We start from the raw sequence: 12,102 nt of genomic DNA on the forward strand, positions 1-12,102 counted from the left end.
CATGTGCACCTTTGCACACGTGCATCCCCTTATCACTGTTGTTGTTCTGATCTGATTTGGCTCGTCCCTTGCTGCGCTCCCTCCTTTTACTGTTCTGATCTGTTGCCGTTTGCTTGTTACGGTTTTGATCTGTTGGTGGTGATATAAACCCTCTTGCTGATTGTTGTTCTAATCTGTTGTGGTTCTATTGCCTGCAACCAACTCTCCTGCTGCAAGGTACCTTCTTCCTTGGCGTAGTTTATATCTTTTCCTATCTATAGACAAAGACTCCCGTACAGAGGCCTCACGATGTAGTTTTGATGACACCAATTATAATCTATGGGCCATCCACTTTCAAAGTTTTCTTAAGGGTCGTGGTTTGTGGGCACTGATTGATGATCTGTTCCTATTCCCGCTTCCACCGATGTCGAAAAAATGGCTGATTGGGAAATGAAAAATGGATGGATTATTACTTGGATTCTTGATTCTGTCGATCGATCAATAGCTATTGGCCTCACACCACATCGCACTGCTAAGGCTATGTAGGAGCATTTCTAGGCAATATATCAATCGAGTAATGTGGCTAGGTTATACCGCCTGGAACAAGATCTGGTTTACCTTACTTAGGGTGACAAAAGTATTCAATCTTTCTATTCTACAATGGTTACAATTTGGACAGAGGTGGCTATGATGGATCCTAACTTCCCAAATGACTTTAAAATATTCCACACAATGTGCGAGAGTGCGCAAGTTAGACAGTTTCTTATGAAATTGCTGCTGGAATTTGAGCAATGCAGGGCTGCTCTCTTGAACCTTAGTTGACCTTAGCCCAACTCCTTCAATGAATTCGGTTATTAATGATTTATTAGCCGAAGAACAACGACTGCAGGTCCTCTCTTAGGGGACACCTCAGGGACCATCTGACCTGGCACTTACTGTATTCACCTCTGCACCAAACCGTGGTTCCACTCTTTTAACTTGTTGCTGCTGTAACAAAGTGGGACATGTCGTCGCTTAGTGCAAAGATTGGTGCACGTATTGTCGAAGGACTAGTCATGGTCTTCAGGACTGTTGTTCACGTGCTTACACATCCTCATTCGGCCGTGGACGTGGTGGTCGAGGTCGTGGTCGTGGCCGTGCTCTTTCTGCTACTTCTGTGCCTACTTCTTTCGAGCCTTTTGTTAGTGATACTGCATCTACTGGTTCTGTTGAAGGTCTTTCCTCACCTTTAACTCCTGTGATGCTCCAACAGATCGTGCAGGCCTTTTTTGCGTTCGGTATGTCAGGTATAACCGCATCTTCACCATGGTTCTTCGATTCTGGTGCTTCAAATCATAAGACTGGATGTATCCCATCTTCGCAATATTCGTCCCTACATTGGCAATCAGGCTATTTCTACTACAGATGGAACTAATTACCAATTCAGTCCGTTAGTTCCTTAACTTTCTCTCCTTCTCACCATATCCAGTTTACCCTTCGTGATGTTTTTCATGTCCCTAAACTCTCCTCAAATTTAATTTCAGTTGGTCAACTTACATCCAATAACTGCCTAGTCATATTTCTTCCAAATTGTTGTTTTGTGCAGGATCTGGTAATGGGGAAGGTACTTGGGAAGGGTAGGCGGCATGGATATTTGTACGTGCTGGACTTTCACTCATCAGTTACTCCAGTTCGTTGTTTCTTCTCTCCCCCTTCCTTGGATATTTGTTCAGCAAATAAAATGTGGAAACTCTGGCACTTTCGCCTGGGTCGTCCACATTCTGATTGTTTGATTTAGCTCTTTTCTTTTGGTATATTAGGGAATATTTCTCTTAATAAAAGTGGTTTGAATTATTCTTGTTCTTCTTGTTGCCTTTCAAAAAGTAAGTGTATTCCCTTTCCTCTAAGTACTACAAAATCATCATCTATGTTTGAATTGGTGCATACGGATGTCTGGGGCCCTTCCCCAATTATGTCTCTCTCTGGACTATGATATTATGTTATATTCATTGATGATTTTATCCGTTACACCTGGATTTACTTTTTGCACTCTAAGTCACAGGTGTTTGAAAAATTCAAAATATTTCATTCTATGGTGGACACACAATTTTAAGTAAAAATCCAAACTCTCCGCTCTGACTCAGGGGGAGAGTATCTTTCCACCAATTTTCGTACATATCTTCAGGGTCATGGGATTACTCATCAAACCACCTATTCTGATACTCCACAACAGAATGGGGTGGCTGAATGCAAAAATTGCAATATTGTTGAAACTGCCAATACCTTAATCATAACTATGAGTGTTCCTCGTTCCTTCTGGGTAGATGCTATGATGCATTCAGTCTACTTGATTAATCGGTTGCTAACTACAGTTTTGAATAGTAAATCTCCCTACTTGGTTCTCACCGGTTCTCTTCCTACATATTCTACATTTCGTGTTTTTGGTTGTGTATGTTATGTTCATCTGGCATCATGTGAACGTAATAAACTTTCCCCAAAATCAGTAAAATGTATGTATTTGGGATTTAGATAAACTCAAAAGGGCTTTCGTTGCTATGACTCGGTCTCTCGTCATGTACGGGTATCACGACATGTTGTTTTTCTTGAGCATATTGCCTTCCAGTCATCTGGTCCTCCTTCGCCCACACCAGACTCTCCTGGTCTTACTATTTTTTTTAAAATTTCGATTGTATCGATTCTACCTTCTTGTCCATTGTAGGTTTATTCACGACGACCACGTACAGATCCATCACCTACTACTCTCGCACCTGCTGTACCTGTAACCGATTCAGATCCTATCTTGGTATGTCATTCCACTCGTGAACATCGACAGCCTGATCGCTTGATATACTCTATGTCTGCCATGAATACTACCCTAGATACTGTATCTATTCCTACTTCATATCATCAGGTAGCCAGTTATGATTGTTGAAAGAAGACTCTGGTAGAAGAACTTGCAGCATTAGATGATAACTATACGTGGGACATTGTTACTCAACCTCCTGACCACCAATTAATTGGCAGTAAATAGATTTATTCTGTGAAGCTCAAGTCTGACGGCTCATTGGATTGATACAAAGCTCGGCTTGTCACTCAGGGATACAAATAGGAACACGGAATTGATTATGATGAGACATTCGCTCCTGTGGCCAAGATGAAAACTGTTCGCACTCTTATAGTAGTATCATCAGTTCGCTCTTGGCCCCTCACTCAGATGGACGTGAAAAATACTTTTTTTTCATAAAAACCTTCAAGAAACAGTCTATTTGAAACCTCATCTTGGATCTTTAATCCCTGCCAATAAAGTCTGTCGCCTAAAGAAAGCCCTATACGGTCTCAAACAAGCTCCTCGGGCATGGTTCCAACGTTTTCATGATGTTGTTACAGGAGCTGGCTTTACTCAAAGTGGTCATGATCCATCATTATTCATGCGCACCTCTGAACATGGAATCGTCATTGTTCTCGTATATGTTGATGACCTACTTCTGACTGGTAGCGATGATACTGACATCTCGGCTTTAAAGGAAGTTCTGAAGTCATCCTTCAAGATGAAGGACCTGGGTAATCTGACATACTTTATTGGACTTGAATTTTCATGTTTTATATGTGGAATCCTGGTCAGCTAGAATAAATATACCAAGGATCTTCTCACCTTGGCCTCCTTAACGGATCAGAAGACAGTTCAGACTCCCTTGGAACTTAACATTCAATATGGCCGTGACGATGGTACACTCCTTGCGGATCCCACCTTATACCGTTGTTTGGTTGGAAGTTTGGTTTACTTAACAATGACTCATTCTGATATTGCCTATGCGGTCCAAGTTGTCAGCCAATTTGTTTCTGCTCCTCGAACCCTTCATATGATTGCAGTATTGCGCATCTTATGGTATTTACGTGGAACTCTGGATCGATCTCTGTTCTTCCCCTCCACGGCTCCTCTGGACCTTCGTACTTATTCAGATGCTGACTAGGCTGGTTGTATTCTCACACGTAGGTCTACCACTGGCTACTGTGTTTTTCTTAACACTTCTCTCATCTCTTGGAAATGTAAGAAGCATACCGCTGTTTCCAAATCAAGCACAAAAGCTGAGTATAGAACAATGTCAGTAGCTTGTAGTGAGATTATTTGGTTATATAGACTTCTTTCTGACTTGGGTGTTCATCTGCAAGATCCTACTCCACTCTATGTAGATAATCTGAGTGCCATTCAGATTGCCTCAAATATGGTTTTTCATAAACGGACAAAGCATATTGAAGTTGACTGTCACTTTATCCGTGAGAAGTTTCAGTCTCGGATCATATCGCTACCACATGTAGCATCTCATGATCAGCTTGCTGACATTCTCAAGAAGTCCCTCATGTCTGCACGCCACTCATTTTTAGTTAGCAAACTATTACTTGTTGATGACAAGCATTAGTTTGAGGGGGGATGTTAGACAGCCCACATTCCTTGTATAGAAGATTTTGTATTTATCATCTTACCTTGTATAGTCGTCGTAAAACTCTATATATTCAACCCTTTATAGTCTGAAATACAGAAATACATTCTCCAAATCCTTGTGTTTACAGATTCAGATGAATGACACAAGATTTTCCTGTGGACAAGGGGTTACTTGTGCCAACTTTGTACATAGGCCTGAGATCTGACATGCTCACCAGAACTGTGGATGTTTGATCCAAATGATCAGGTTAGTCCATTCATCTATTGGGCAATGCATGCGTGTTGAATGTGGGTGGCCAACCAACTTTTTCATTGTCTATTTATTTTATACACATCTGGCACATCCAATGAGTGTAGTGGTCTAAATTTTGGGCCTTGGAATCTACATCGTGGGGCCTACATGATGAGCAATTTGGATCTAATTTACAAGCAAAGTGGGCTGGTACATGAGCACCGTTAGGGCGACTCACCAAAGGGATGAATACTAGTCTCTGAACACTCACTCACTTTCCTGCACAACAATGTTTCTTTTGAAGTCGATCTAGAGAAGTCACCTCTGTTTTTCTCCCATTAAGAGATCATAAATAAGAAACAAGTAAGTTTGTGGTTGATCACTATCGAAGTAGTATGAAACCTAACAATCCATCTGATGTGTTGGTAAGCGCAGAAGATGAGCCCTCAAGATCTGATGGTCTACACGAGTTTTGGAACCCTTACAAAGCAAAAGATTGATGCTCCAACGGTCCACCTATCTACTACTGGAGTAGATGAATCTATTCACACCTCTGATCCTACGGTATAAGTGGCCCCGGATTGCGATCTATGGATTAGATTGTCCCAAGGACAAGCCAAAATGGACAGACTACTGTGCACACTATATCTCTCTCCGTATACTCTCGATATTTCTTCTGATTGATTACGAGAGAGATATAGTGTGTACAGTAGTCTGTCCATTTTGGCTTGTCCTTGGGATGATCTATTCCATAGATCGCAATCCGGGGCCACTTCTAGCGTAGGATCAGAGGTGAGAATAGATCCATCTGCTCCAGTAGTAGATAGGCGGACCATTAGAGCATCAATCTTTTGCTTTGTAAGGGTTCCAAAACTCGTGTAGACCGTCAGATCTTAAGGGATCATCTTCCGCACTTCCCAACAGTGGTATTAGAGCTATCAATGGCGGATCTCCGATTATTTTCATCTAAAAAGGTAAGTGGCCCGTCCTTTCTTTTTGGATTGGAATCCAAGGCTTTCAAATGGTATTGGATCATGTATACCATTTTGTTGATTTATGGATTGGTCCACGTGATGTACCCCATGCGTGTACATCACAATAGAAATATACCACATGCGTGTACATCACAAATATGCATCATACCATAGCTTTCGTACACGTTGGGGGTCATAATGTTTGGTCTACATTATGCCATATCTTAAGCACACGTGCAGATCGGTTTGGCTGATGTTGTTGTATTGAAATACAACATAGCTATTAGTAGCTGATGTTGTTGTATTGAAATACACCACTAGCTAATGTATTTGAGAAACAGAATGGCTAAGTACACGCATTGTTATTCTGATAAGTGGGCCCATATATGTTTAAATCCACACCGTTAATCCATTGCATCTCATTGATGATTACCGTACAATAAGACCCACTTATCAGAATCCACGTGATGTACCCCATGCATGTACATCACAGTAGCTATATACCCCATACGTGTGCATCATACCAACTAAATAGTTGTATTAAAGTCAACCACTAAAACATAGCTGCTGGTGACGTATCTCACTAGACTTCCAATACATAATTGTATTGACATGTCACGCAATCAGCTATTATAGCTCCTGTACAAGTGGTAAGCTGATTGGCTGGTGTACATCAAACCAGTTATATAGCTGTTGTACATGTGTGTCTGATCACGAGATATGTGTTGAATCCAAACCGTCCATCCATTTGGCGAGTTGTATTAAGTGATATGATATATGGATGAACGACATGGATGTAAAACACATACATCCCATTGATGAAGGATGTACAGCATGGTGGCCCCCACACACCCTTTTTCAGGATAGAGGGAACTCGAGGGTTGGGCTGGGTTGGCTTGTGGTGAATGGTTTGGCCCATTGGCCTGATCCAATCATCATGTCTTGTATAGAAAGAAAAGTACAACATAAACACATTGAGCCAGCATTTGGTAGATACTGGGGCCACCTTTAGAGATCCACACCGTTCATCAGGTTAGACGACATTAGTGAGCAATAGTGAAAAAGTCCTCCCTGGGGATTCTTAGCTTTTCCATGATATTCGTTAATAGTCGTTTCAAATCAAAATGTTGCCAATCGTTCAATGGGAAAATGCCCACTCAAATAACCGGTTTATTAACTGAGGCTTTCAGTTTGAACCCCATCCACAGTGTGGCCTAGCAGATGAACTGCATGAATCATAGTAAGGTGGGGCCCACTTATACAGAATACAAGCCTGAATTGGACAACTGGTAATTCAGCCCACGCATTATGTAAAGCCTACTTGGATTAGGTGGAGATTGTTGGTGCAATCGCTAAAATAGTTAGTGGGCCGTGTTCTAGTAATCGTACTCTCTTGACAATCTTAGCCAAAGTAATTGTATCTTTCTTGTCTTGAACAGTAGACTTCAAATGGACGGTTAAATATGGATATGATAAATATGATAAATGGTCCCCATTCACTGAAGAAATGTCCTTTTGTTGGATGGCTAAGATCGTCTGTTTGAAGCGATTTTCGTACTGAATGTCATCCACAGTAGCAAAAAATCGAAGAGATAGTCTAGATCATCTTGCCCCGTTGGACGGAAAACAGTCCACGGAGGGCAATCCAACCGTATGTTTGTGCATGAGATGCGGATTATCTATTTTTATTTTTTTTTGCATTCTCCTGCAATTTAGCTTATGCAATTTTTGTATGATATATATTTATTTTTTAGTAACCTGTTAACCATATTTAGCGAAAATATGAATGGTGGAGATTTAATCTACTTTGAGAATTAGTGATTTACAAATCATTAGCGATCGAAATGATCATTAACCATGATGATCAATGTTGATGATAGGATCCATTATCAATAATGAACATTAACGGTAATGATCGGATCCATCTCTAATAGTCATGATCACTAGTAATGATAGAACTCTCATTATGGCTATGCAACTCATTTTTTTATGATGATGATGATGATGTTTATATGTGTGATATAATTAGGCTTAATGTAATTAGATCTAAGCCCTCCTCATTTTTTTATTGGAATAAAGAAAAACTTAGTGCTAGAATCCTCCCTAAAAATAAAGGTTGTGCATAACCTGAGTGAGAGTTTATTATCCTCCACCATATGATGCATGCAACCAAGTAATGGAAGGTTGCATGTTATACAATTGTAATTTTATAAAAGGATCAATTCCATCTTAAAAAGAGAACTTGAATGTTCTACACTGCCCATTCGGGTATGTGGACTTTTAGATCTCGTTAAGATGTGTTTATTGCTTTTATACTTTGAAAATTTGAATAACACGTAGAAAGACTGATGATTAGTGTCAATACCTTAGATCATAGCTAAGTAGTGATACTTATATAATGTAGAGATTACTACCAAAGGGTTAATCGCTGAACAGCTGAAAGGACAACATTTCGACAATAATAATTACGAAGACTTGTCCCACGCGGTGTGATGCCTTCTGGACGAGGACGACATATCGCACACACTCGATGAAGTTCAAGAGGAACCCATATTGGCTGAAAACAGGAATTTATAAAAACATAGGTTGCGATGACTCGCTACAATAAGTGGTGAAAAAATAATCGTTCAGATTGTAATGTCCTTCTTAGCACTATGCTCAAAGAACTCATACCTACGTATGAAGTGCATAAAATTGCTAAGGAAATCTGGGAAGCACTGACAAACGCCTATGCACAAAAGTTAGATGCGAGAGTTCGGGCAATAGAATTAGAATTCCAGGAGTATAGGATGCCCATCGGCCGCTCCATCAAAGATCATATCTATAGGATGGAGCAAATAATAGGTGCCCTTAGGAATGTTGGGTGTAAATTGACTGAAAATCAAAAGATTATAGCCATGCACCATTCTTTGCCTGAATCTTGGGCCCAAATCATAAGAATTCTGAATCATACTGATTCCATCACTACGTTTAGAGACTTTTATGGCCACTTGGTACGTGAGGTTGAAATGAATGCAATTCAGACAGGTTCGGCCAAGGCCTTTGTAGCAGAGACCCATAAGCGGAAAGCTAAAAAGAAACAGTTCAAAGCTCGCAAGAAGGTGAAAAAGTATAACCAAGAACAGAAGTCCATAGCACCTTTTTCAAATCTCAAGAAGAGGAATGGAAAGAAGAAGCAGAAAAAGACAAATATAGTCTGCTTTGTTTGCAAAAATTCCGGCCATTATGCTTGGTAGCGTGCTCATAAAAAGACGGTAGTTCCTAAGTCACTAGATATTTTGTATGTAGGCGTTTGTTCTGAAATCCTTTTCGTTGATACTATATCTAACGAGTGGATTTTGGATTGAGGCACAACATAGCACGTGACACAGAGTCGTCGAGGACTTGAGGAATTTCGGCCTGTAACCAAGGGAAGTTACAAGCTGTACATGGGCAATAACACTATTGAAGACGTACTAGGGATTGGCATTTTTCATCTCCGTACGCGCATAGGGCAAAAAATAATCCTCCGTAATACTCTTTATGCACTGGGGATGCATCGGAATTTAATTTCTGTTTCTAAGTTATTATTTGATGGCTTTGATATTTGATTTTTCAGGACAAGAGTTTCTTTGAGACTGAATAACCTCATTTTGCATGGAGAAATTTAATTACAGATTTATTTATTCTTGACGTAGATTGTGATAATGCTCCCCTTGCTTTATCTACTATGTCGAATGAAACTATAGTATCTGAATCTCAAAAATGGCACGCGAGGTTAGGTCACATAGAAAATGAATGTATGACAAGACTAGTACGTTCTGGTCTGTTAGACTCCTTATCTAAAGTTGATTTGCCATTTTGTGAAAATTGTGTGTCCGGGAAGAGTTTGAAGAAACCATTTCCCAAAGTGGTTAGGTCCAAGGGCACACTAGAGATAATCCATTCAGATATCTGTGGACCCTTTAATGTACATGCCAGAAATGGATGTCAATATTTTGTCACTTTCATTGATGATTACTCACGCTATGGATATGTGTATCTCATCCCACATAAATCTGAGGTTTTTTATTGTTTCCTTAAATATAAAGCTGATGTGAAAAATCAACTTGAGAAAAAGATTAAAATCCTTCGATCTAATAGAGGTGGCGAGTATATATCTGAAACATTTAAATCATATTGTGAAAATAGTGGAATTGTTCGATAGTACACAATAGCTTACACTCCACAACAAAATGGTGTTAAAGAGAGAAGGAATAGGACACTATTGGACATGGTTAGATCAATGATGGCACAAGCCAATCTCTCTACCACATTCTGGGGAGACGCACTATTAACAGTCGTCTGCGTCCTTAATAAAGTCCCATCCAAATCCATTCCTAAGACTCCATATGAGATGTGGTCTGGGAGGATTCGTTCTCTAGCCAACCTATACCCTTGAGGATCTTTAGGATATGTTTTGCTACGTACTCCACATAAAAGTAAACTTGATAGTAAAACCATTGAATGCATGTTCATAAGGTACCATATGCATTCAAAGGGATACATTCTAGTTTATGACGACCATGGACGATGGATTGAGATAGAATCCCGGGACGTGACCTTCGTTGAAGATAGATACCCAAACCGAATGAAGCAAAAGGTTCTAATAGAACTTTTTTAAATACCCGATGTATCTTAGGAGAGTGAGAGTTCTGCTTCTCAAGATGATGATGCTCCTATAGTTCATCAGGATAGTGGGAGGACATCTCAGCAGGCTCTTGAGTTACGTCGAAGCGAAAGATGATTGATTTCCTAAAGATACTTCGATATTGAGGGGCAAACATTCTCTTGCATTGTAGTTGATGATGATGAACCTGATTCGTGTCAGGATGCATTATTATCTTCTAACTCAGTCGATTGGGTGAATGCTATGGATGAAGAGATCGCTTCCATTGAAAAGAATAAAGTCTGAGAACTTATTGAACTGCCTTCCAATCGCAAAGCGATAGGTAACAAATGGGTACTTAAGATCAAAAGAAAGACAGATGGTATAGTGGACATGTAAGACCCGTATCCTAGTCCGTACCGTTCTGTTAGATTCCGCGGTCCTTCCGGTCGAATTCCGTAACCTTCGCACCATATCCGACGTTTGCGTGCGATCCTAAGCCAGGTCCCGTACACTGACGTCGGCTCGATCCGAAACTTGTATCATAGCGACCGCATTGTCGCCGCGGTTCCAACGCCGCGACTCGCGCACCGAACCGATACCCAGGCTAGAAGATGTCGGTCTGCGTTTATTTCGAAGAAACACCAGGCGTTGCGAATCTCGAGGGAATCTCTACAACAAGTCTCATCAATCAACCATAAATGCATCCCTTACCCCAAGTACAACACCCATCCCTCCTTTTCCATAAGTTAACTCTCTCTCTCCCCTCATCATTCCTCCTTTACCAACATTTCAACTCAACCCATACCTCTCCTTACAACCACCACATCACCGATCCCCTTTAATATATATTTTTTCTCTTTTTCCCTCATTCTATCTCTACTCTTCCAAGCTCCATACGTCCAACCTTCCCAAGCAATTCCAAGAGCAACAAGTGTGGCCCATTTTCCCACCCTCTCATCTCTCATATCCACCATCAATCCATCGTTAAAAATCGAGCATAGGAGCAAAAGAGTTCAAGGGATCAAGAAGGAGGCCAACGAGGTGGGTGATCCACCGTTATTTTTTTAATCTTAGGGCCCACTTGTTGGTGGGACCCATTTGTACATGATTTCATCAAGAGGGGCCCATAGTGGCGGGGTCCCTCCTCTCTATCACCGTATCTCTCTCTCTCTCTCTCTCTCTCTCTCTCTCTCTTTCCTTCCCCTCCCTTGAATGAAGTGGGCCCCACCAAATCATGTTAAATCTACTCCATTCATCAATGGTGAGGCCCACCACATTTAAGGAAGATCCCATCTCTTATACAATATATATATATATATATATATATATATATATATAATATATATCTAAATATACATGCATGGTGGGCCATGTATATGCTGGACCCACCAAGTTGCCTATGTTAATCCACGCCGTCCAGCGTCCAGGGACGTTGGACGTGAAGGTGGTCAGCGTGGAGTGCGTGTACTGTCATGGGTGTCATGGGTGTGTACTGTTAAAAAAAAAGGAAGCTTTTGGGGTAGGCCATTCAAGTAGGCCCCACCTTGATGTATGCGGCTGATCCACGTCGTCCATTTTGTTTCTCTGCTCGTTTTAGGCATTGAACCGAAAGATGAAGCCAATCTGATCATCTGGTGGGCCATAATATTGAAAACAATCGTTTTCACTGTTCAGAATACATTTTTACCTTTCTACACACCAGAAAATACCAAATATTAGACTTGTTTGCTTGTCTCGAGCCATAGGAGACAGTGGACGGGGTGGATTCCCCTGATGAGGGCCCCACCTAGGAAATTTTGTGGAAAAACAGATTTTAAAAAAAAAAACAGCAATACAGCAGCAGCGTTGCCACTGTCAGTACGCGCAG

Source organism: Magnolia sinica, chromosome 4 (genome assembly GCF_029962835.1).
Source record: "Magnolia sinica isolate HGM2019 chromosome 4, MsV1, whole genome shotgun sequence".
NCBI lineage: Eukaryota > Viridiplantae > Streptophyta > Magnoliopsida > Magnoliales > Magnoliaceae > Magnolia > Magnolia sinica.